Source organism: Adiantum capillus-veneris, chromosome 17 (genome assembly GCF_014529385.1).
Source record: "Adiantum capillus-veneris isolate H3 chromosome 17, ASM1452938v2, whole genome shotgun sequence".
In the NCBI taxonomy this organism is placed as follows: Eukaryota; Viridiplantae; Streptophyta; class Polypodiopsida; order Polypodiales; family Pteridaceae; genus Adiantum; species Adiantum capillus-veneris.
Genome location: NC_140947.1, coordinates 74292592 through 74316997, shown reverse-complemented (window position 1 = coordinate 74316997; position 24406 = coordinate 74292592). Strand labels below are relative to the sequence as shown.

General features: G+C 38.6%; 3 pseudogenes; 2 read left to right on the top strand and 1 right to left on the bottom strand.

Moving 5' to 3' along the window:
* Window positions 1-3509, bottom strand: part of LOC147437491 (uncharacterized) — a 44476-nt pseudogene extending 40967 nt beyond the window's left edge.
* Window positions 3510-4140: 631 nt separating this feature from the next.
* On the top strand, window positions 4141-5163 carry LOC147437490 (uncharacterized; annotated as a pseudogene).
* Window positions 5164-5804: 641 nt separating this feature from the next.
* LOC147437489 (uncharacterized) lies at window positions 5805-6859 on the top strand (annotated as a pseudogene).
* The last annotated feature ends 17547 nt before the right edge of the window (window positions 6860-24406 follow it).

Here is a 24406-nt window from a genome sequence, read left to right as displayed (position 1 = left end):
TTACTAGCACAGAGGGCACCCTATGGTCTAAAGCCATATGGTGACAACATATAGAATAAAGGGTTTCTAACTAGCATACGAGGCACACCTTGTGCGCCTGGGGAGCTAGAGTGCCAACATAGAGCATAGAAGGGTTTCTTATTGGCATAAACAACATCTTGTGGACATAAGACAACCTACAACCTTAGGGACATAAGGTGGAACATACATAAAGTCCCATATGGCTTTGAAGGACTGGATCTCTTTATACGTTGGGACAAGCTAACAATCCTAACCCTATGGCCTTGAGGTCATAAAGAGACATATTAAAGTCATAGACATGTCTACAAAGAGCACTATATGGCCTTAAGGCCATAGGTGCAATAGATGGCATCTCATGGTCTTATAGCCATAGAATACTATATAGTATTGTTTTGACTTTTTAAGTGTGAAATATTAGTTTGAATGTTGTTTAATGTATCGTGTATTTAAAACTTGATAGCATGCTACAAAACTATGACCAAGTATTTTGTTATACATGGATTAAGGTCACCAAATTATGACAAGAGTGTTTGGTAGTATTTGCCTTTACATATTATCTTTTTTAATTGCTGTAATCAATCTATATACTGCTTTAAAATCATATCAATTGGTTTTTTTGACACCTCATTTTTTAGAAGCTACTTCTAGAAGCATTTGTTGAATTTTGAAAAGCACTGATGTCCTACAAATCCTCTTTCCAAAAACTATATTGGAGGTTTATTCTTAAATTTTATAGTAGAGAAATTAAAATAGATTCATACAATCATGATAATTTATCTAAATTAAAGGCAACTAGAGCTTAGAAATCATTAAATAACACAATCCTAGCATACACATTTAGAATTTGGAAAACAGGATTTTCCCAAATTATCTAAAATGGTGTTTTGATTTATCCTTGCTAAAAAGTTCGGTTATAACTTCCATCCAAGCCTTTGTCCTATGATTCCCCTCCCACACAAAAAAAAAATTTCTTTGACATAAATTTCAGCTCTCTTTTTAAGGAAACCTCTTTTTCAAACTCCATATCTGCTTCCAGCCACATAGGATCCCAAGAAGCCTTAATGATATTTGTTACCAAGGTTTCTTCCCCATTGCAAAGACAAGTGAAGACAACAAACATTCCCTTCTCTGGCATACAGTTCTCTGTAGCAAATGCAATTTTAAGTGAACTTACATATTTTTGGAGACCTCTTACTTTGGCATGTGGCAGTAACCTGCATAGAGGTATGCGAGGACACCTATCAGCTGGCAATGCCCTGCAATGACAAATAACATCACCACCTGTAGCCAGCTAGATATTACTTGCTATAAGAGCAGTGTTTCCATCTTCATCATCATACTCTATAACTTCAGAGTTTGCATCATTGTCTTGCACGACATTTATTGGTTGAGGTAAAGGGTTTGTGTCAACATCAATCTCTTCAGCTTCAACTGATACAAAAGCCAGTTTCTTCTTTGAAATTTTGCTGGGACTTTACTTAGCGGGTGTCAACTTTGTTGTCTTCCTCTTTGCATATTTTCCCATTGCAAACCTACAAGAGAAAAACCATCAAAAGCTTCGAGTTGAAACCACATTGCTTCAAATCTTTCTCATTGAAGTCATTTTTTGAGCAAAATAAATGAATTCATTGCTTCACCAGAGGTTTCAAACTTCCATTTGGAAACGCAAGATGCAACCTCATGGTGAGCACACAATTTGTTGCGAGAAACTTTTGGCTACCATGCATCGGTTACTTTGGACACCACAGCTTTTCTATGCATGAAGAGTGGTTTAAACAAAGAGTGATGATCACTTTAATTAAGGGTTCATTAGCAAAGCCTGCACCATCACATTTCACATGCCTACCTCGCAACTGTTGATCTAACAGCACTCGACTAAATCTGCAAACTGGCTACAAGAATTTGACAGAAAATCTGTGAACTGGCTGTCGTGAACTGAACTGAACTTTGTCGTGAACTACCGTGAACTGGCTGCCGTGACAGAAAATCTGTGAATCGAATTTCCTGACAGAAATCTGCAAACTCCAAGCCAAATCATGATATGTTGAGATGGTGAGAGATAAGAGAATATAGGAAGGAAAATCGGTTGTTACGTCCACCAAAAATAAACCCAAGGCAAACATTATTGCTACCTACATTTTAGGGCTACTAGCTTTTGTCATTTCACAATCTTAGTATATTTGAGTCTTATTGGCAATTAGTCACTTGTCCAAATAAGGTATTTACTTATTTTTCTCCTTGCTATTAGAATATGTTGAGAGTAGCAAAGCCTCATTTTTGTGAGATACTGTAATGCAAATCTTGCAAAAGCAAGGTATTCGAACCTTAGATACACTTCCATCTTGTCCATTTGTTGTGACCATGATGGTCTCTCATTGAGTCCTTTTGGTTTGCATTTACAAATGGTATTTAAATGGGAGTGGCTCAATGCGATTTCACTAACGTGTCAAGGAGTCTTTTCTCCCGTTAAGGTTTTGTAGCCTTGGAGGAAAGCATTTTCAAACACAAAGTGGGTCTTCACAAAACCTTGGTAGCAAGCTAACTACAGTAGGTGATGAGACAAGATTTGGTCTTCACCAAGCCTTGTTGGAGAGTGTTTCCAAACGCAAGATGTCGAGAGGTGGTGACTCTCTCTCTTTGTACTTGCCTTCGCAATCACTCTGAAAGCTTAGTGGTTGTTATAGTTGGGCCGGCCATGAATTGTAGGTTGGTTGTGTTTGCCACACTAGCAGTCAGTGCTAGCTTCCAGACCTATATAAATCAATGGTTTGAGAAGCGACACCTTCTCCTACCACTTGCAACTCAAAAGAGATGATCATCCCAGCACCTTCTCGTTTTCCCTACTTAATTACATTTTTTTTGCAAAAAGCTTTGATGTACCTTTGGCGGCACCTTCATTCAATGCATTACCAATCAGTACCTGATAAAAAAAGGGGCATTTCTACGTCCACCAAGATGTTCTCCTATCCATCCCTCCGTAGGTCTTCACCAAGCCCTGAGGAATAGCGTTTGAAAACGCAAACTGCAAGGGCATGGTGAAGAAGAATCACATGTGGAGTACACTACCCTACTTTAGGGCCCTTCCAATTTCAATCACTCCCACCCTATTTCATTTCTGACGATCACATGATGGCTTAGCCTAACCATTTGAGCGAAAAACAGATTTTAATTGAAAAACTAATTTTATGATGGCTCACTTGCGCTGGGAACTGAACTGCCTGACAGAACTGCGAACTGCTTGGAACTGAAATCTGTGCACTGGCTGAATCTGCGCACTGCTTGGAACTGCCCAAGCTGAAAATCTGTGAACTGCTTGGAACTGCCCGCTGCAAAAAAAATTCCACTGCAAAAATCTGCCAACGCTTCTCTCCTCACCTGGCTTCTCCAAGTTGCGTTTCCAAACGCAAACCTCAAAGCCTTGGTGAGGACTCAAAACCTCAAACCTCAAAGCCTTTAGCTCCACACTCACGTCTCACCAGCACTCCCATGAAAGCGTTTCCAAACGCAAGCACAAAACCCTTGGTGAGCAAAATAAAGTCCCCTCTCTCACCGACGCTCTGAGATTTGCTTTTCCAAACACAACAATGAAACCCTTGGTGAGCAGATGAAAACAAAATGATTTATTTCTTCTCATCGGACTTGTTAGAATAGCATTTCCAAATGCAATAACACAGACCCCTATGAGCAGTTCTTGGAGAGTGCAAAAACAGAGACCTGGTGCCTACCAAGAGCGTGACTTCTGCACAATATTATTTAAAAATTAAAATTGGTATTCACAAAAAATGCTTAAAACTTTAATGAGCATAGACCAAAAGTAAATGTTTTAAAATTTAAGTGAACATAAATCAAAAGCTACTTTCCTCTTAAATTGTGACAGAAGCTTTTACTTTCCTCATGAATTGCGTTCTTTTATCTCTCATGGATCCTGGTCTGTCCCTATCAAACAGATGATTGCACAAAATTTTTAAATGCCATCCCATTTATTCCTAATGCCAACCTTTTTCTCGACATTTTCTCAAGGCTCAAGAAAATGATTACTATAGATCTAGCTTTGGATATTAAAAGCAAACCTATCTTGTCCAGAGCTCTGCATTTATCTTTGGATGCTTCACTCTTACAATGCCTCACTTAGTTCTTATTACATATGAAGAAAGAGTTCTCTCAATTAGATATGACACAGAGCTGTGTGATATTAGTCTCAGTGCTCTAAAGCAGTATTTTCAACTTGCAGACCAAGACATTATTCTATCTGAAGCAACTTCTATAGATGATGTAGTTGTGTCTCTTTCTATAGTTTCACTAGAGGATGGAAGTCATGGGTATAAGCTTAATGATAACAATGGAGGTGTTTACAAGCTAGAAAAGTGACAAGTACAAAAATTGGTAGAAAAAGAGATTAGCATTCTTTCAAGTCTTCATAAGCTTCCACTATTTAGCTCCCTTCATGTTTCTCTTTCTTCAGCACAAGCTAGTCAAAAACTTGATGAGCTTCCACTTGAATATGATGGCTACTGTTTGTTTGAGCTTTCACCTTGCAAAGATGGTTCTAACATGAAAGGCATGGAGCAAAGGCTTGATGGGCATGTTTAGACAACATACAAGACTAGCTCTGTTGATTCGTTTAAAGGAATAGTGAGAATAAGTAGGTGTTGTGGACACTTAAGGTGTTATTACAATGATTGTGCTTGTGTAGATATGTTTGGAGCAGTGAATGAGACTCATTGGAAAGTCAAGCTTCAATCTGCACCACCTGTAGAACCATTGAACAAAGAAAATGGAGTTCTTCTTTGTAAGCACTCTGGTGAATCACCAGAATGTATCAAAATTTGTCAAGAATTCATATACTACTGTATCCCTTGAGATAGAGATGACACAACAAGATGTGCCATACACATGGGATTTCATAATCATGCAGTGGTAAAGGGGTTATCAAAAAAGGTGGAGGAGGTTGTTCACAATAAGGTGTTCACGCGGGCAACCATTGATCCTTCTAGCACATGCAAGCAAATTGAAGTCTCAGACACAAGGGACTTGATCATGGAGTTGTTGATTCATGAGGATGGTGCTTCTCACAAGACTTCTTCAGAGGGTTACTTGCACAAATTACTAGATCAAATTACTCCTATCTCTCAAAAATCTTGAATCAGAAGGTCCATCCAGGCTGCTAGAAAAGATTTTCTTCAAGGGGACAGTGGGTTGGATGCTATTTTGAGACTGAAACAAAGATGCATATATCCATTTATCCAAAGTGTTCTTTTTCCTGATCAACTTGGTGATGATAGCTAGCCACGTGTTTAAGATGTCATCTAAGTGTCCAGGTTTAGGAGTGGATCTTGTTAATCGAATGCAACCAGGTGGCTCATTGGAGGGCCAATGGGTGCATTTTCATCATGTGCATCGGGTGAAGGGGTGGTGCACAATGGGAGCCCATGTATCTAATCCACATGTACGTGAGTTGCTCACAATCGCAACATGTGAGTTTAAGTTGCAAGATCACCATGCTCAGGTTCAATTTTGGAAAATATTAAACAACCAAATGGTGCAAAATGGTTTTCCACTTCCTCAATTTAGAGGTTTCATGTCAGATGAGGCTCAGAAAAAATTGGATTTCAGTGCGCACAATCTACTTTGGTGGTCCAAATAATAAGGTGGAGGAGAAAGAGAGGTCTTGCAAGTTTCACTAGGAGACAAATATGGTGGATCACACTAAGAAGTGCATTAAGCCAGCCTTTCAAGAAGAGCACAAGTATATGTGCAGGTAGTGGAGAAGTGCACCTACTGAGATGGATAAGGAACGATGTAAGAAAGCTATACAAAACTATTGGACTGACAACCGCATTATTGAGGGACAACTACAAAGCTTACAGCTATGGCTTGCATGGTGGGATGCATGAGCATCACATTGGATTGATTAGTTTCTTACACAACACAAGGATTTGGGATTTGTACCATCAACTAACCTATTTGAATCTAAACATGCAAGTATTCGTGCTGCACATGGAGCAACAAAGTATGTCTCATTGTATGAGGCTACCGTTGTTGACTTATGCTTAGGAGTGCAACAAAGTGCAAAATATAAGTCTTTTATGGATGGAAAATATCATGGTACTGGTCCGGACTTGAAACAACTAGCTGAAAGGCTAATAGAAGGACACACAACTCGAGCTATTGAGAAGAAGGTTATTGATTTGACTGCTTCTACAATGGATGCAGTAGGTCTTGCCTCTTCGGAGTATATGAGATAGCCCATGGAGCAAGTAGGTTTGCATCGAAAAAGAAAGTTGGATCACTCAATTCCGATTCATGAGACTGACAGTCATAGACCTGAATATAATACCATCACTACCTCTAGAGCTATTCCACAATGTCCAAGCTTCAAAGTACAGCAAGTAAAGGAGTCTGAAGTTGCAGAGTCCACTTGGGCCATTAGGAGAGCACCTCCTAAGGCTAAAGTGAGTTGTTTTGGGTTAATCAAGGAGACAGGTTAGAAGTACAACATTGAATCTATCATTTTTGGTTGCTAACCTTTTCTCTATGGTCTTAAAATTTTTCTTCTTGATGTAGGTGAGAGGTGTGGGGTTGAGATCAACATAAATGGGGGAACAATATTGCATGGTGTTCCTGCCCCTTGCTTCAAGGGAAGAAGAAAATACCCAGGTGGCACACAAGAGCAGGTCATTTGGTTTTGCAATAGCAATGTGAAACATGCTTGGAATGTGCATGGATCTGTCGTTTTTCCACCAGTTCCTGCACCTGGGGTGTGGCCCATCTCAAAGGGAACGTTTCTATCTTTAGAAGAGACAAGTTTATTGCGAAAGTCAGGCTTTGTTTTGGATGATGGCTCTCAAGAAGGTGCAGTTGTAGAAATCTTTTGATCTCAACCTCCTGCAAGTGCAGCACGGCCACAAAAGAGGGATGGTAGAATGGTCAAGTGGAGAAGCAAACTCACCAAAGATTTCAAGGATAAGATTGGCTTGGCAACTAAAATGCATGCAATTGTTCTTAGAGAGAGTATAATAGTCCCAAAAAAAGTGCACATTTTCTTCTTGGTGTCAGAGGGATCAAAAGCACGTGGGATTTCATATTCCATCACAATAAGTCATTTTCCATGGTGTACATGTGAGGACTTTGTGAGATGAGATGCAAAGGCAAGTACTTATATTCCATGCAAGGATATATACTTTGTATTTTTAAGGACTCTTGGATTGGATACAAATGTTCATGCATTTATGCATCAAGCTGCTCTCTCAAATATAGAGTCATTCCAAGCCTTGCATGGAAGACGTGCGCTAGTGGCTGCTTAAGCTAGTTTCACATTTTAGCTATCAACTTCATCCTATATAGAACTAGATGTTTTAGGCCTTGTATGGAAAACATATGCTAGCGATTTAAGCATGTTTTTCTTTTTACCTATCATCTATATCCTATTTTGGCAAATTACTTTTGTTGTACTAGCTATCCGCAACAACCTACTCTCCCCCCTCCCTTTCCTCTATTCCCTCTTTCTCTATTTATGTGTACTTTTTGCACCCAAAAGCTCTTTGCAATGAGTCAAATCAAACCGCATTCTCTAAGAAATTTGAAGAGTATTCTTTTTGGTTGTTTCCTTAATGAGAACTGGAAAAGTTTTCTTTTGTGCATTAGTTATTTTAGAGTGCCATTTTTCATGTTTGAACACACTCTCTCTCTCTAGTCATGATCTATGTATGAGAAGTGTGAGTGGATTATATGTGTGTCTCTGTAGAAGATTTTAATTATAATATTTCTTATGTTGAAAGTATTTATGTTTATGGTTTTAATGACAAATAAGTAATGGATGTTTATGCCTTAAACATATGGCAAGCATGTCACGATTGTTGTGCAGGTATATAGGTAGTTTATGGGTTGGCCTTCGGATGACTATGGCCATTTTACTAATGATAAATTTTATGGGACTATTTAGTCTCTTCTCACTTTAGTAACACGCTCTTGGAGCTAATCAATTCTTCAAAAAGTGTGTGGTAAGTACTAACTTAAGGAGAGAGTGGGGATAAATATAACCTAGAACTGAAAATGCTCAATAAAATTCCTGCGTGGTGTTGAGGAATAAGCAAAAAAAGGAAATGGAGCGTACACAGTTTGTATACAAACATGGAATAAAAATAAAGTTAAGCGCAGTCGAGTATTACTAGGATTTCAACTACAAGATATCTCCAACTCATTTGTCTCGCTCGCTTTGTATCCCTCGCTCGCTTTTCAAGGATCGTTAAATGGTAGTACCCGACAGATTACAAAGTGTAATCTTGGGATAAAGGATATGCAAAGTGCGTAGATCCTGGGGGATTCACTTACAGTTATGGGGGGACGTCACCTGCGTGCAACCATATAGGAAAAACCCCCTATCTACGGACCCTATAACAATAGTCCCAACCCCTATCTATAAATGCTAAAGTGGTTATATACCCCCCTTTCTACGCTGTTTGTATATTCAACTTAACCCCCTCTATAATATATATACGGATTGTAGATATTGTCATCTGTTAAAAAAATTCTAGAGTTTCATTTGTACATTGCCACTAGTTTCAAAATCTCATCATAAGTATGTCTTCTATTGAGGAGGATTTCTACAAGGGTTGTAAGGCTTCAAAAATGGAAATAAAGCTAAAACCTCCATATGGATAAATTCTCTAGATATCGATTACAATAATGGCATGGTCTCCAATAAAAGCATCACCAAATCTTGAGAAAAGTGTCGTAGATCTTCAAAGCCCTCTAAAGCTTGTTTTAACCTGCAAGAAAGCATCGATTCAAACTAAGCTTCTTTCTAGTATTTTTTTCTGAAAAGTTGAAGTAAAAGTCTTTTAGATCATTGGTTTCTTTTATGTTTATCAGTATACATTTAAATACATGTTAGACTAAATTACTGATGTAGAACATGATACCTTTCACGTAGTCATTGAAGATCTTACAATCATCAGCATCAAGTTGATATTTCCTTGTCTCCAAATCATATGATAAATTAGCAATGGAAATCATTGGATTCCAAGGGGACACATTGATTGTCGATAAGATCATAAGTGTAGCTCCTTGTTCCATTTTCCTTTTGATACCATGCTAAATGTATCTCCACATTGAGAGAACGATCAAGAAGATCAATTGGACCTCTTACCTCTTTCATAGCATAGCCCATCTTTCTTCTCATTGCCATAATCCTGCCCAAGTACCAAGACCTTTTGTCACACCATGACTCGTACTCGCAAGTTTTCCTTTCCTTCGACACTTAGAATTCTCCTTTGAAGAGGTGCTTTCAAACAAAACAGCACAGTCTGATCCTACTACAAGTCATCTGCCTGTCTGAAACTTTTGTTTCATATCAATTGAGAAGCAAATCCCACTTTTCACCCTGATAACTCTATCCTTGGACAATGTAGGGTTTCCATTCAACTGACTGACAAGAGTACTCTTGCAGATTTTCTTTCCATCAATTTCCACAAAAGGGGATATATCACTTGCAATGTTTTCCTCTTCATTGATTGTAGAGTCCATAACATGACGCAATTCAAACTCAGCCACACGAACTTCATCTTCGACACATACACTCATTTCAAATTTTTCCTCGGTGACCTCGAGAGAAATATCATCTACGTTATCTGCTTCTAAGAGTTCAAGTAGGACACCTGTATCGAATAGATATGAAAGATCTCTTTCTTCCCACCCTTCATGCAACCAAGATTCATCTTGCATACCTAACAAGACACAATTAACCTTCGATTCTTGTAAACCCTCTTTTAAAGCATGCACTATATGCTCATCCGTAGCCACAGAGGTAAAATCTCCAAGATCAACCATGGCAATACCATGTGCATGGTTCATACTAGACCATATGCTTTCTTGTTTGGAGTGGGCAGCTGGAAAAACAAGTGTCTCTCTGGATTTGATCTCGGAAATTCTATTGAGTGCTCCTGCACTACTTAATAAGTCATATCCATCATAACATCTTTCATTCCTGACCATGCCACCAACTTTGCTAAAGAAATTCTCGCAAGCATCAGAACCAGTTGAAGAGAATGGAACTTTTAGCTTAGGATGCTTCTCTCTGAATACTTTAACCAAGAGAACCACAAAGTGACATGATAATTGGATATCCAAAAAGGTCTCTCTCCTCATGAAGTTTTGTTTTAGAGTATATGCATCGTGGTTCATGATCCATGTCCGCCAGATCTTGGAGACATATATAGAGACATTAAATAGTACATTGAAAGAAGATTTTTACATAGTTCACTTAGAATGTAAAAAGTGTGTTTCATACCATTTAGTGAAAAATGATTGTCTTGCATACCTGAGAAAGATGAAACTTTTCCAACGGCTTTGACTCTCTCGTACAAAGTGAGAGTTGTAGATAAGAATATATCAATATATGTTGCCACTATTGAAAGATACATCTCTGTTGCCAAAGTTCTTTCTTGATGGATACCTCCTTCATCCCTCATAGCTTTCAAAAATGCTTGCACTTTTCTTCCTGCAAGTCTTTGTGCGGACCTCCAATTTTGTCGATCCTTTCTCTCAACGTCTCCTTCTTGCAATCCGTGCTCATCAACCTTGAAACGTTGGTAAACAAAAGCCACATGGTTCAAGGTAGCAAGATCCCTACCAAGAACAAGTCTTTTGGATGCAGTGTCCAATGGATTAATTAACTTCTTTCCATTGTGAATAAAGTCAGAGTCATGCAGATCCAAAGTGTTACCATCAACATCCATGTTAGTTGTTAATGGCCAACCTTTCCAAGGGATTGAGAACCTCTTACTTGCAAGGGAAGTGTAGTCCTCAATCATGATCTTCCTCCGTAGAGCATCCCCATCGGAGGCATGACCAATCAAAGGGCCAACTACATTCTTCAAATATACATTCCAATATGATAATACTCCATCCCATTGTTCTCTTATGAAAAAAGAGTCAAACCTATTGCAGGTGAGTTGAACTAAAAGAACAAGCTTTGGTAGACAATCAATGAGAGGATTTGCAATCAAAACTCTAGCATAATGTGAAATCTCATTCTCTTGGAAAGATTCAACTATTTTGTTGTATCCATCCTCCCCCTCCCCAACTCGTACAAGAAAATTTGGTGTGCTTATGTGTCCCTGTTTTTTCCACAAAATCCAACAAGCTCGTCATTTTTTGCTATCCATCTAACCATTCTTTTGATGACAGTTTCATCTTCAGCAACAATGACAGGCACAGATCCTAAGGAGAAATTGTTTCTTATCATGTGATTCCTATATACTTCTGCCACATGCTCAAACACATTCTCTCTCAGACCTGTCCTATACCAGATGTCCTTTCTTGTGGATCTCATTGTGGTCAACATGTGTGGACCACCTAGATTCAATGAGAGAAAATTGTGCAATCTTGTTCCACCCCATATTTTTATAGCTTCAAACAAATCCTTTGTTGACTCCGAGTACCGCTTGCCTTGGGGATCTCTACCAATGTTCTGAGAGACATCCATAAGGAACTTTCAAAATGCCTTTTCTCCCTCAAACAAGCCGAGATCATGTGCATTAATGATGTCAATGCAAAACTTTTTCACATCTCCACGACCCAAAGCTTCAGACACACTCTCTTGGAGGCTTCTTACCCTAACGCTTAAAGCTGCAACCTTTGTCCATGTAAACCAGATGTCTTTCTTTAGTTTGCGAACAAAGAAACTCTTGGTTCGAGCAATGGTTTAGTATCTCTGAGTTAGACATGTAATCCAACCTTCGACCTCCCCCAGTGTCTCTAGCGCCTGTGGAGCTTTGTGCTTGAGACTGTCGATAAACTCCCATGAGAAAATCTCGTTCTTTAGGAATTGAAGCACACTCACTACATTGAAGAGTGTCATATGGCACACCAAGGACATTCACTCTTTTGCACTTCTTGTGACGAAACGTACCAAGAATTTCTATCATTGTTGTACCAATCAACAATGATGCTTTTATGGACAGTTCACAATACCAATTAGTGCCCCCTTTGCTATCATCCAAGAATGGGTATAAATCAACTTTTTTGCCCCTTATTGTATATGATTTTTGCCAAAATCCCCAACAAAGAGACAGTAATATAGTGTTTTTTCTGTGCAAACAAGCCACAAAACAAATAAAATATGATTTGAAATACTAACTTATTGATTTATTAAAATATGGTTCTACCTTGGTTATCCATGGTTGAGGGAGTGCATGCCTCTTTATCCGAATCTACATGCACATATTTTCTCATGTTGGCATTAAAAATGCTTAACTAGTTACCTAAGATTGGTTTGAAAAATCCAATAAGAATTTTTTGCTTCTCATCTAGTACGTTACTCTTTCTTGGACAACCAATCTTCTTAGGCACCGCTTGCACATTGGGATAAACTGCTTGAACATGGTTCTTTGACTTCACGTGCTCAAGCATGCAATTTTGGAGAGACCCTGTCTTTGGAAACAAAGGAATCCATTTTCCATCTATGTTGCATGCTATGAGGGCTTTAGACAAAGTCTTGTAGTCACCAATAGTTTCAAGGACCAAATTCAACACCACATTCTTTTCAACCCCAAAAGATTGAACCTCTAGCATTGCTTGTTGCACCTTGTCCTTGTTACAAGCAATGATCTCTTCTTCTGAGATTTTGCCAACTTGCCTTTTTTTATCAAACAATCCCATAGCTCGCATATGGCTTGCTGTCTTGGTATGGGAGTTCAAAAAGTTGTATATTGTATCTGGGCCCCCTTGTCTATAGGAACTCTCACACTCTGCACACCAAATTTGAAACAAGGTCTTTCCTTCCTTGTCTGTTGACATCAGCTCAAACATGTCATGTCGACCTTTTAACTACAACCTCTCTCTAGCATTTTCGATATCTCTCTTCCACTTTCTCACTTCAGATGAAGTAGAATTTGATCTCTTCAAAAGGACCTTTGTGGCTTGCCTAGATATCTCCAAGTCATCACTACACACAGTAACATTAGGAGTTTCAACCTCCTTCTCTTATCCTAGGGTACTCATTGTGGTCACTTCATTGCTGGCATCACTTGAATTTAGTCGTGGACGCTTTGAGGGCGTCACACTTTCAATTACATACTCGATTGTGGCTTCTCTCTCTCTCTCTCTCTCTCTCTCTCTCTCTCTCTCTCTCTCTCTCTCTCTCTCTCTCTCTCTCTCTCTCTCTCTCTCTCTCTCTCTCTCTCTCTCTCTCTCTCTCTCTCTCTCTCTCTCTCTCTCTCTCTCTCTCTCTCTCTCTCTCTCTCTCTCTCTCTCTCTCTCTCTCTCTCTCTCTCTCTCTCTCTCTATGCATTGCTGCTTTAGCCAAAAAACTTACCAAAAAACTTTGAAGCTGCCACTATACCTACAAGGGATGATGGATTTGGTAAAGACCAGCGCCAAGAGGCCCCCAAAATCTTCCCGATATCTGCTTAGATGACGCTGCGGTATTCGGAAGGGGCAAAGGAACAGGTGCAGACAGTGGCAGCGATAATGGCACAAAGTACACGTGCATTCCAAAGAGATTTGTGTGTGTGTGTGTGTGTGTGTGTGTGTGTGTGTGTGTGTGTGTGTGTGTGTGTGTGTGTGTGTGTGTGTGTGTGTGTGTGTGTGTGTGTGTGTGTGTGTGTGTGTGTGTGTGTGTGTGCACTACTTGGGCATGCGCACCACAGGAGATGGAAGCTTGAAGGTGGCCAGTGGGATAGTATGGAAGCCTGAAGGTGGCTAGTGGGCACTGTGATAGTGGAGGGAATCCGAGGGATTGAGAATATAGAGCTTAGAAAAGGAAACTTGGAGTCATTTTTCTCTGACACCATTAATGCCCAGTGCTAATTTCCAAGCGCTTCCAACTTCCAAAGTGGCAAGTCAAGTAAGGTACATTTGAAGCAAGGGCCTACTGCTGCTGTTGCTAGGCTAGTCACTGCCCCACACACACACACACAGAGGTGTCGGTAGTGTTAAAGAAAAATCCATTTCACAAATATACAAAATTCCCTTTAAAGTTTAGGGTAGATTCAAAGAGGAATTTTAATCATCAATATTTTTTTGGAACTCTACTCTATTTTCTCAAATTTTCCAAGCCATTTTCTTCTTGTTCTCCTCCCTTCCAATCGACTATTTTAATTCTTCAATCGGCTCAAGGTTAAGTTGAGGCACACTTTTTCCAAGCATCAGGTCGATCATCTCTTCAACCATCCATTCTTTAATTCAATGTTGCCCACAATCTGTGTTGACTCACCTTCCATTTCAATTTCTCATAATCCCTCCTTGAATAGTTTTAGTATTCTCTTTAGAAGGTCCATTAAGACCTAGGTTGCACTTGTTTCGCTGTTTTACTATCTAACAGAAGTTATTGGTTACGTGAAGGTGATGTTGGGGCTCCAAGGTTCGTAAAAATTGGGGTTAAGTGTATTTGTGCTAGCTTTAATTGCAAAATGTCGGCTAGACTTTGGCCTTGCCTTGTACAGAACCGAAAAAATTTAACAAGTTTTAGTGTAATTATCAACAAATACTTCAAAAATTGGCCGAAAAACTAGAAGAATTTTGAGTGTGCTCTTATTTTCTTCAGTTTACTAAAAATGTTTTTGGAAAGCCCAATGTTGGCTCTTTTAATGTGGTCAACCACTAAAGAGCGCTTTTAGTAATGTGAGGAATAGTTTGCGCCTTCAATAGTCGGGTGATTGCCCAAGCAAGCCACAAGCGACATCTAAGTGCACAAATTTTTACACAATGAAGGTGATTGAGCAAACCCCGAGCAGAGAGTTGAACCGCCAACCCCCACGACCTAGCCTTACAAAATATGCCTATGAACAAATGCATATAAAATATATGGAGGATGCCACAAACTCCCCTCACTTGAGCTATGACTCGACATTGAATTATTGGGTTGAGATGGGGGTTTTAATCCAAGTGAGTAGCATGCATCTGACATGAGTTTGTTGATGAAAATAGAGCAGTAGCTTATAACCATATGCATATTGTACATGTGTGCTCTCGCAACCACATCTTTTGACAGTTCAGAGCTTTCCAAAGTGCCTCCGTCATTGTTCCTCAAATGTTTTTTGGTCCCTCAAAGTCGTTGCAGAAGCTTTTTGTACGTGTTTGAATGTGGGGGAGAGATGTAGAAGCTCTATAGATTGTGCCAGATTGTGCATGGCAAAATCTACTTATGCATCCTCTAGTTATATATAGGTTGCCTGCTTCTTTGGCATTAGGTTGTTTATGCACTATCTTTTATTGAGAGCACCCACATGGGACCTTCTCTAATGTTCATTTCCCTTTTTGCGCTTTGTCCACAATGTCCAAACTATGTCAAAGGTTTCTCTTAACACCTAGAGAGGCTAGGTGGAGTTGAAACGCTCGTCCTTTTGTGTTCTACACTTCTCACGCTATTATACTTTTGAGAGGTTCTTGATAAATTTTTGCAGATGCGGTAGAAACCAAGAAATAAGAGGGGGGTACCTCTATTGTATACGCTTATGGCCTCCCTATTTAAAACCCCTCTTCCTTACACTCACGTGATACCATACGAAACTACATAGTGAATCACCCAGGGCATACATTAACAGCAAGCACTCCAACTAATAAGCATTTATTGCTCTACTTGGAGCTTACTTACTATCAGTTAACGCATGTTTGCGACTAGGTTTAGTCTCTTCATGTATAAGTCAGGTTCTCAACCTTGAACACTAGTTATGGTGGGGTTGTTTACTGATGAAATTTGAGAACAAGTCAAAGACTTCCACTTGGATGATGAGTTATGTCAGCAAGCTACCTTCATGGAAAGTGAAAAGCAGGTACTCTTTCAGGTACATCTTTGTTGTGATAACTCGTTTAAGCATGCTCATGTGCATTCTAAATAGAGTCTACACGCTAGATGGTTCCAAAAGGACAACAATGTGCAAAATCACGATGTTATTCTTGATTTCATTGAACCTCCTTCTGTACCGTGTTTTGCTCAAACAAATAGTTGGATCCATGAAGGATAGCACTCCGGAAAACATTAGTGTTCTTATGAAGATCCTACCACTTTTGTTTTTGCGGACGAAAACAAGCCTTCTCAAAGGGGGGAGTAATGTCATGCCAAGGGCAGGCACGGCCAAGGGCCAGGATGGACATGCAGTCAAGGGGGTCCCTATATTTAGCAGGCCCACGGTCTATATAGGGCATGGCCGGGTGGTGATGAGAATGTTCCAGTTCCCTATGCCTCACACACCTTGGACTTAAACCTCCATAACACAATGGTTAGTAGGTTGTACAAGTGATGTACCTCTGTCCCAAACCCTCCATTGTATGTAGTAAACAAAGTAACTAGACTCCATTCACACTTTAACCTTCAAACAATAGTGATAGATTCTTTCAATAGAGCTAGCTTGGATAGGTGGTGGATCTTCAAACAACCTTGGACTAAAACCTCCATAACGCAATGGATAGTAGGTTGGAAAAGTTGGACCTCTAACCGAAAAAATCCACTCTATTAGAGTAGAGATACGACTATTCAAAAATCGAGCTTGGACAGGTGGTGGACCTTCAAACCACATAGGGCTAAAACTTGCATAACACAATGGCTAGTCAGTTGGACAAGTGATGGTCCTCTACCCAAACCATCCATGGTAGGAAACATAGTAGCTGCACTCCATTCCCACATTGACCTTCCAACAATAGAGATAGCTTCTTTCAATAGAGCTATCTTGGACACGTAGTGGATCTTCAAACCACCTTGGGCTAAAACCTCAATAATACAATGGATAGTAGGTTGGACAAGTGCTAGACCTCTATCACAAACCATCCACGCTATCAAAGTAGAGATAGGAATATTCAATAGAGCTACCTTGGATAAGTGGTGGCACTTCAAACCACCTTGGGCTAAAACTTCCATAACACAACGGTTAGTAGGTTATACAAGTGATGGCCCTCTATTCCAAACCCTCCATTGTAGTAAACATAGTAGCTAGACTCCATTCACACTTTAACCTTCAAACAATAGTAATAGATTATTTCAATAGGGCTAACTTGGATAGGTGGTGGATCTTCAAACAACCTTGGGCTAAAACCTTCACAACGCAATGGTTAATAGGTTGGACAAGTGGTGGACCTCTGTCCAAAACCATCAATGATAGTAAACATAGTAGCTCTACTCCATTCACACATTGAGCTTCAAACAATAGAGATATCTTCTTTTAATAGATCTAACTTGGACAAGTGGTGGACCTTCAAACCCTTGGGCTAAAACCTCAATAACACAATGGATAGTAGGTTGGAAAAGTGTTAGACCTCTACCCCAAACCATCCATGTGATCAAACTAGAGATAGGACTATTCAATAAAGCTATCTTGGAGAGGTGATGGACCTTCAAACCACCTTGGGCTAAAACCTTTATTACACAATGGCTAGTAGGTTGGACAAGTGGTGGACCTCTGCCCTAAACCATCCATGGTAGTAAATGTAGTAGCTACACTCTATTCACAGATTGACCTTCAAACCACATGGGGCTAAAATCTCCATTACACAATGGATATGAGGTTGGACAAGCGGTGGACCTCTACCCCAAACCATCCATGGTAGTAAACATAGTAGCTACACTCCATTCACACATTGACCTTCAAAGAATAGAGATAACTTCTTTCAATAGAGCTAGATTAGACAGGTGGTGGACCTTCAAACCACCTTGGACTAAAAACTTTATAACACAAGGGATAGTAGGTTGGACAAGTGGTGGACGTCTTCCACATACCATCCATGGTAGTAAACATAATAGTTACACTGCATTCACACATTGACCTTCAAAAAATAGAGATATGATATTAAATAGAGCTAGCTAGATAGGTGGTGGACCTTCAAACCACCTTGGGCTAAACCCACCATAACACAAGGGATAGTAGGTTGGACAAGTTGTGAACCTATGCCCCAAACCATCCATGGTAATAGAGATAGTAGCTACACTCCATTCACACAATGACCTTGAAACATTAGAGATAGCTTCAATAGGTGGTCCACCTTCAAAGCACCCTGGGCTAAGACCTCCATAACACAATGGATAGTATGTTGGACAAGTGGTAGACCACTACCCCATACTATCCATGGTAATAAACATAGTATCTACACTCCATTCACACATTGACCTTCAAATAATAGAGATAGCTTCTTTCAATAGAGCTAGCTTAGAGAGGGATGTGCGGAATTTCATTGCCTCTAATCATTATGGATAGCCAGCATTGACAAATGAGAGTGAATATAAAGAAATTAAAGAGAATTGGAAGCAAAAAAATGATGCTTGGTCAGCCAAGGTGTTCTGTACAAGAAGGATAACTCCTGAAAAATATGACAAAGGTGAAGCTATCCTTGAAGGCAAACACAATCGAGCAAGTGAAAAAACTGACAACAATTACATTAGACGAGCCCAAATACAAGAGATACTGGAAAAGGAAGGTATAGCTGTTGAAAGCATGACGGCACCATAATTGATCGATTTAGCTAGGCAATTGAGATGTACTACAAAGGGGCCATTGAAGGCAACCACTACAAAAGCTTATATAAACAAGGTCAAAGCTGAGAACAATCTCTTAAGGCTAAATACAACACACCCCTAAGGTACCTTTTATGACTTGAACCTTGTTTCACATACTTGAATATACATGTGCATGGTATCAAATTTTTCTTTTTATATCTTCTTGAATATCTCAATCAAAATATTTCTAGATATTCCATGGAGCAAGCTTGGATAGGTGATGGACGTTTTGGTAAAGCCCCTCATGGGAAACATATCACATGTCCTCCATGCAGTGAGAAGGAAAACATTTAAGAAAGAGCCTAAGAGGTTGGACAGGTGGTGGACCTTGCACCTTTTCTCCCATTCTCAATTGAGTCTAGTTATCCACCACTATATTGTATGAAGCGTAGCTTGGACAAGTGGTAGACCTGAAAACAAGAGACCCCTCATCATCAAGCCTAGTTTCGATCTATGGTAGATCTTACTTTTCTCCCATTCAGAGTGGAGCCTAGCCTAGCCAGGTGGTAGACCTTACTTTTCTCCCTGCTTCAAAGAAGCATAGCTTGGAGAAATGGTGAAGCTTTGTAAGGTTTTTCAATTGCAGAGTCATCACTGCAAGAAAGTGGATCGACTATCTATAGGCATGATTTGAAGGAAGGTTTTGAAGTACCCAACCAACCTCATCCAAGGCCTTGTCGTATATATCAATCACCTCCTTGTTACCTGCCACTTGCTGTCAAGAATATCAAAAGAGTGCTTGTTTTGGACCTTGAATGACTACTTTTGAAGACAGTTAAAACAAAACATGGAGATTCTATGCCATCTTGGGCTCAACACATGCGTCTTGTGGAGGACAAAGATGAAGTTTATCATATGGTGCGCCTACGAACAGAAATGTTTTTGGATTTCTGTGGTGAATACTTTGAGCTGTGGATATGGAGTTTCTATAACCTAACAAAATTGCAACACATCACACAAAATTTTTTCCCAAAGCATTATAGCAAGTTCAAGATCTTTATGAGTAACAAGTGTTGCCAAAATTCAAACATCATGTTAGGATTTAGAAGGGTTTATCATAAAAACTTAAGCGATATTTGGAAGATGTTTGAGGACTTGGATGCAAAGAGTGCCTTGATTTTTTTGATAGTCCATATAGGATGATGTGAAACATGCTAGGAACATATCTTATATTTCCAAAGATATGGAGCAGCTTCAAAGATTCTTGCAAGAAACGATTATTCCATGGTTACTTAAATGATTGTATGCAAGAGGCAAGAGAGATTATACACGTAACACAACTGTAAATCAATATAGTGATCTTGAGACAAATCAGGTCCTCCATGTGTACGTATTGAGGCAATAACATTAAAGAAGGTTGACAATGATCCTTTTTATGGCCAGATGATGTCCTTTTAGTATAATGTGTATTTGTATTACTATATAATTCAAAGGTTATCTTTAAACAAAAATGTGTCAATTTTATGAACACTTGCATGGAGTGCACCCTACTCTAAGGGGACTTGTATGTATTCTACACGGTATCCTATTAAAAAGAAAATTATTTGTACACCGAGTGCACCCTTCTCTAAGGGGACTTCAACGTATTACTCCAATGTATGCTATTATAAGGAGAATCCTATGTGATGGATCGTGCTTTGTTCTAAGGGACTTGTAATGGAGTGCACTCTACTCTAAGAGGACTTCCATGTATTACTAGAGTGTATCCAATTAAAAGGAGAATGTAATGTAATGACAAAGCATCCTGCTTTAGAACAAAAATGTGTCGATGAATTGTACCCTAATCTAAGGGGACTTCACTATATTACTAGAGTATATTCAAGTCTAAGGAGATTTTAATGTAGTTCTAGATTGCAGCTTGTTTTTGGAGACTCCTTTTACTAGTTTATGGTTTTGTTTCATCATGATACATTTTTAAAAAATTATTTTTGTTCTTTAGCAATTCTATATCATTCCATCTGAAGGTTGCATCCATTTGTAACTAGGAGAAACTTATGTTTGCTAACAAAATAAACCTTACAAGTATGGAATGGAAAATTCATGGATGTGCAAGAAATATCTTGGTCTTGGCATGCATGTTTGCCTAAAACATTTATTTTTGTGTCCTTCATATGAAAGAGTTTTAGAACCTACAAGTCTTTGAAAGGAAAAATATAAAGTCTAATTGTTTGCATTGGGAGAAAAGAAATCATGGACTTTGAATTGTGTGAGAGACCTTGTTTTTGGAGAAAAATGTTTAAGTCAAGAATGGTTATTTTACATCATCCATGTAAGAGAGTTTTCGAAACTAAAATATGCCAAGAGGAAAACCATGGAGTCTAAGTGCATGTATGGAGATGTCAATGTATGCATGCATATCTTTATTAGAGTCTAGGTTAATTGGATGGTTCTGGACGTTAACTTCTCCAATTTGGCATAAAATAACATATTTAATATTTTCTTGTGGGTAGTATTTATTTCATTATATATGTTTTTAGCATAATTTCTTGAACTTCAAATTAAACTTCTATGTTGCAATGGAGAAATACTTAGAGAAATTTTTATGTAAACATGTTTTCTTACCCTTTCACTAATTGTAGGCTAGATAAGAAGTGGACTTTGCACTCCTCCATAGCCTATCCTAAACAAATGAACCTTGAAACTAGCCCTCCTATGTTGCAATTGAAATATGCTATGTATTTTATAAATGGCTCGTACCTTGTGTGAAGAATTTCTAGATTAGAGGTATGTGTTCCTTTGATGTCATGCACAGCTCGGTTTATTTCTCAAACGAGTGCTAACTTGGACAAGTGGTGGACCTTGAACTAAAAATCTAGGTACTCCATTTGACCTTAGCTTCAACAAGTTGTGGGCCTTCAAACCAATGTCTCCATGTTAAGATAAGTTATAGGTAGGATAATAGAGTATAAACAATGACAATGGAATGAATGTACTAGTCTCTTGATGGTGCAACCACCCAAAACCATAATTTTTCTTGGCCAATGTTTATTTCAAATGTTTAGTCTAGTACAAAACGTCAACACCTTTTACATGATATATTGAAAGTTGTCCAATATGGGAATTGGGATTTTTCCACTTTACCTAATATGGTCTTGCTAATTGAATCTTACTAATGCACTAGAGAAATTAGAGTAAAAGAGAACACGCATACATCCTTTTCTAAAGCTAGTTAAACTTTATTAATCCATTAGAGAAATTAGAGTAAGAGATAATACACACACATCCTTCTTAAATCTAATTGAATCTTACTAATCCATTAGAGAGATTAGAGTAAGAGATAATACACACACCTCCTTCCTAAAGCTACTTGAATATTACTAATCCATTAGAGAGATTAGAGTACGAGATAATACACACATACTTTCTAAAGTTAATTAAATATTACTAATCCATTAGAGATATTAGAGTACAAGAGAATACACACATCATTTCTAAAGCTAATTGAATGCTTAATTAATATGTACCTTACTAATCCACTAGAGTTTTCGCTCTTAGTGGTTTATAGATGCCTTCTCCCTAAGAGAAGTGGCAACACTTCGTGAGCATTATAAAGGCAATCTCTAAGTCCAAAGTGTGAGCATGGATGCTCTATTTATAGCAAAAAAGAAAAAAAACCATTTTTTTCAAAAAAAACATTTTGCTTATTTTTTTTAACTTTTTTTCTAAAATTCATATCCACGTTTTTGGTCCCCTTGTGGTGCCCATCAGCTTGACCAATTTGTCCTCATCATCAAGAGATAAGGCCACACAACCCCCCGTCATTAAGATTAATCAAGACTAACCTCTCCTTTCCATGTGACTGTGTGTCCCACTTTGTCCCCTCCTATGTGAGTCCAGGTGAGTCCATGTGCCTTCATGTGTCGTCCATGTGTATCTTTTGACTTTATAATTATTTTATTTATTTCTTTAATGATAAATTAATTTACATTCTTAAGTTAAATTTTTCATTCTTAGAACAAACTTTACAGTAGTAAGAGACAATTCTTCAATCGGTAATAAGTCTTGCAATAAGTTAGTCAGTATTTTGTATAGCTAAACATGTCAAAATTTTGTAGCGTAAATTTTAACTTCTAGATTTTTTTAGCCTACAGTTCATAATTTGAACTCGAATATCTTAAATAATGAGCAATGGTTGAAAAATTTTAATGCATAATAGAGCTTGTGTGAAATTCGAAAGTACAGACCTTACATGAAGTCAATATTTTAGACAGCACGGTTGTTCACAACAACCCAAGATTATGGATTTTTGGGTCTATAAAATATTTAGTTTTGAGCACGATTCCAATTTGAGTGGATCTTCTATTTCATCTATAGCACTGAGTGTCTATACGAGTACAATTTTGGGGTAAGACCTAGCTCATGATACATCACTCATTACGTAGTGATGGTCAATTCTTGGAACCTTCACACTTGCACTTTCAAGAAAATAAGTCCACAAGCTGCTAAGGGGCAGTGAACAATTTCAACTTCCAAAGTTGACTTCAATTATTATCGGCTGCTAGTTGAGCAGTTTCCTCTGCAAAGTCTAACCACGGGGTTTGGCAATGTAGATTTGAACCAAGGGGTTTGGATTGCAAAGGTAACACCCAGGGTTACATGTGCAATAATACTTGAAATTCACTAATTTTCAATTAGTATGCCTAGAAATTTACAAGTGGAAAATTTGGACAGGTGCCTTTGAGTATAGGTAAGTGAACACTATGTTCAACCTCCAAGTATGCATCTGATTTGACACTTTTTTTAATATGTTTTTGTTTACTTTTCCAAGTCGGACGTATAAACTTCTATATTCTCATCCATTTTGTGCTCTAAAAGACTTGCCAAGGTCGTGTAAGAGCAAAGTATTTTGGACCACTATCCAATATTGCATTATGCAGTTTTGGCACATGTATGTTGTCACATGGGATACAACATGGACTAGGAGCTCAAGGAGTTTGGTTTAGCCAATGCGGAGTAAGGATAATGAAGGTCCCTCTGACTCACATTGTGGAGTGTTTGCAGTTACCTCCACACACAAGTATATCTCGTACTTGAAGGATGTTCTTTTTTCAGACATCCTTACATGAGACATATTTCATGTGGAGAATATGCGTCTCTTGACTGACATTTGCGCCTATTATATCAATTATGTGTTGCGATGAAGTCCCTAGGTGCTGGTCAAATCCGTATTCTATACCATTTTCAACACGACGTATCAGGAAACATTTGAGTGGCCAAAAATTCTCGGGTACTCAGAAAGACTTGTTAAGGTACAAGTGCTGCTAAACAACATTATTGGATGGTTGTTTATGTATATAGCAAGGCTATGTGTTTTTAATGGAAAAGTTTCATTGTTTGTACCTAGAAGTGACTTATGTTTCACTTTCTATTATGGTTCAAACAATTCAGCAAGGCTTGCAAATGATTGAAGTAGAACGTATTTAGTTTCTTTTTAGAACTATTTACATTGTCCTTTCATGTGTGCTAGGAGAATCACATCCATAAGCATTGGCAAGTATAATAATAGATATGCAAGTTTGGATCTATTTTTGCTAAATGCATGCACACTAGTTGTTATGGGTCCTAGTGTTTAGCAAAGGCTGATTTTGAGCGGCAGGCATATTCATCACATTAGTTTCTTATGAAGCATTTTGCACTCTATGTGCAATACCTCTATGAGATTACTTCGGGATCTACTAATCACCAATAGAGGTCATGGCTCGGTTTGGGTGCTTGTGGATCTTTCAAGTTAACCAAGATGGTTGTTCAGGACATTGTTGATTCCTCAACAATTTTGTACAACATTGTGAGCCCCGTTGTCATGCCATGGCACGTGTATAATGTTAAAATAATAATATCTACCTCAATATTAATGTTTACAATGTGTGGGACCAAGTGCTACAATGTACATAGTGTGATATA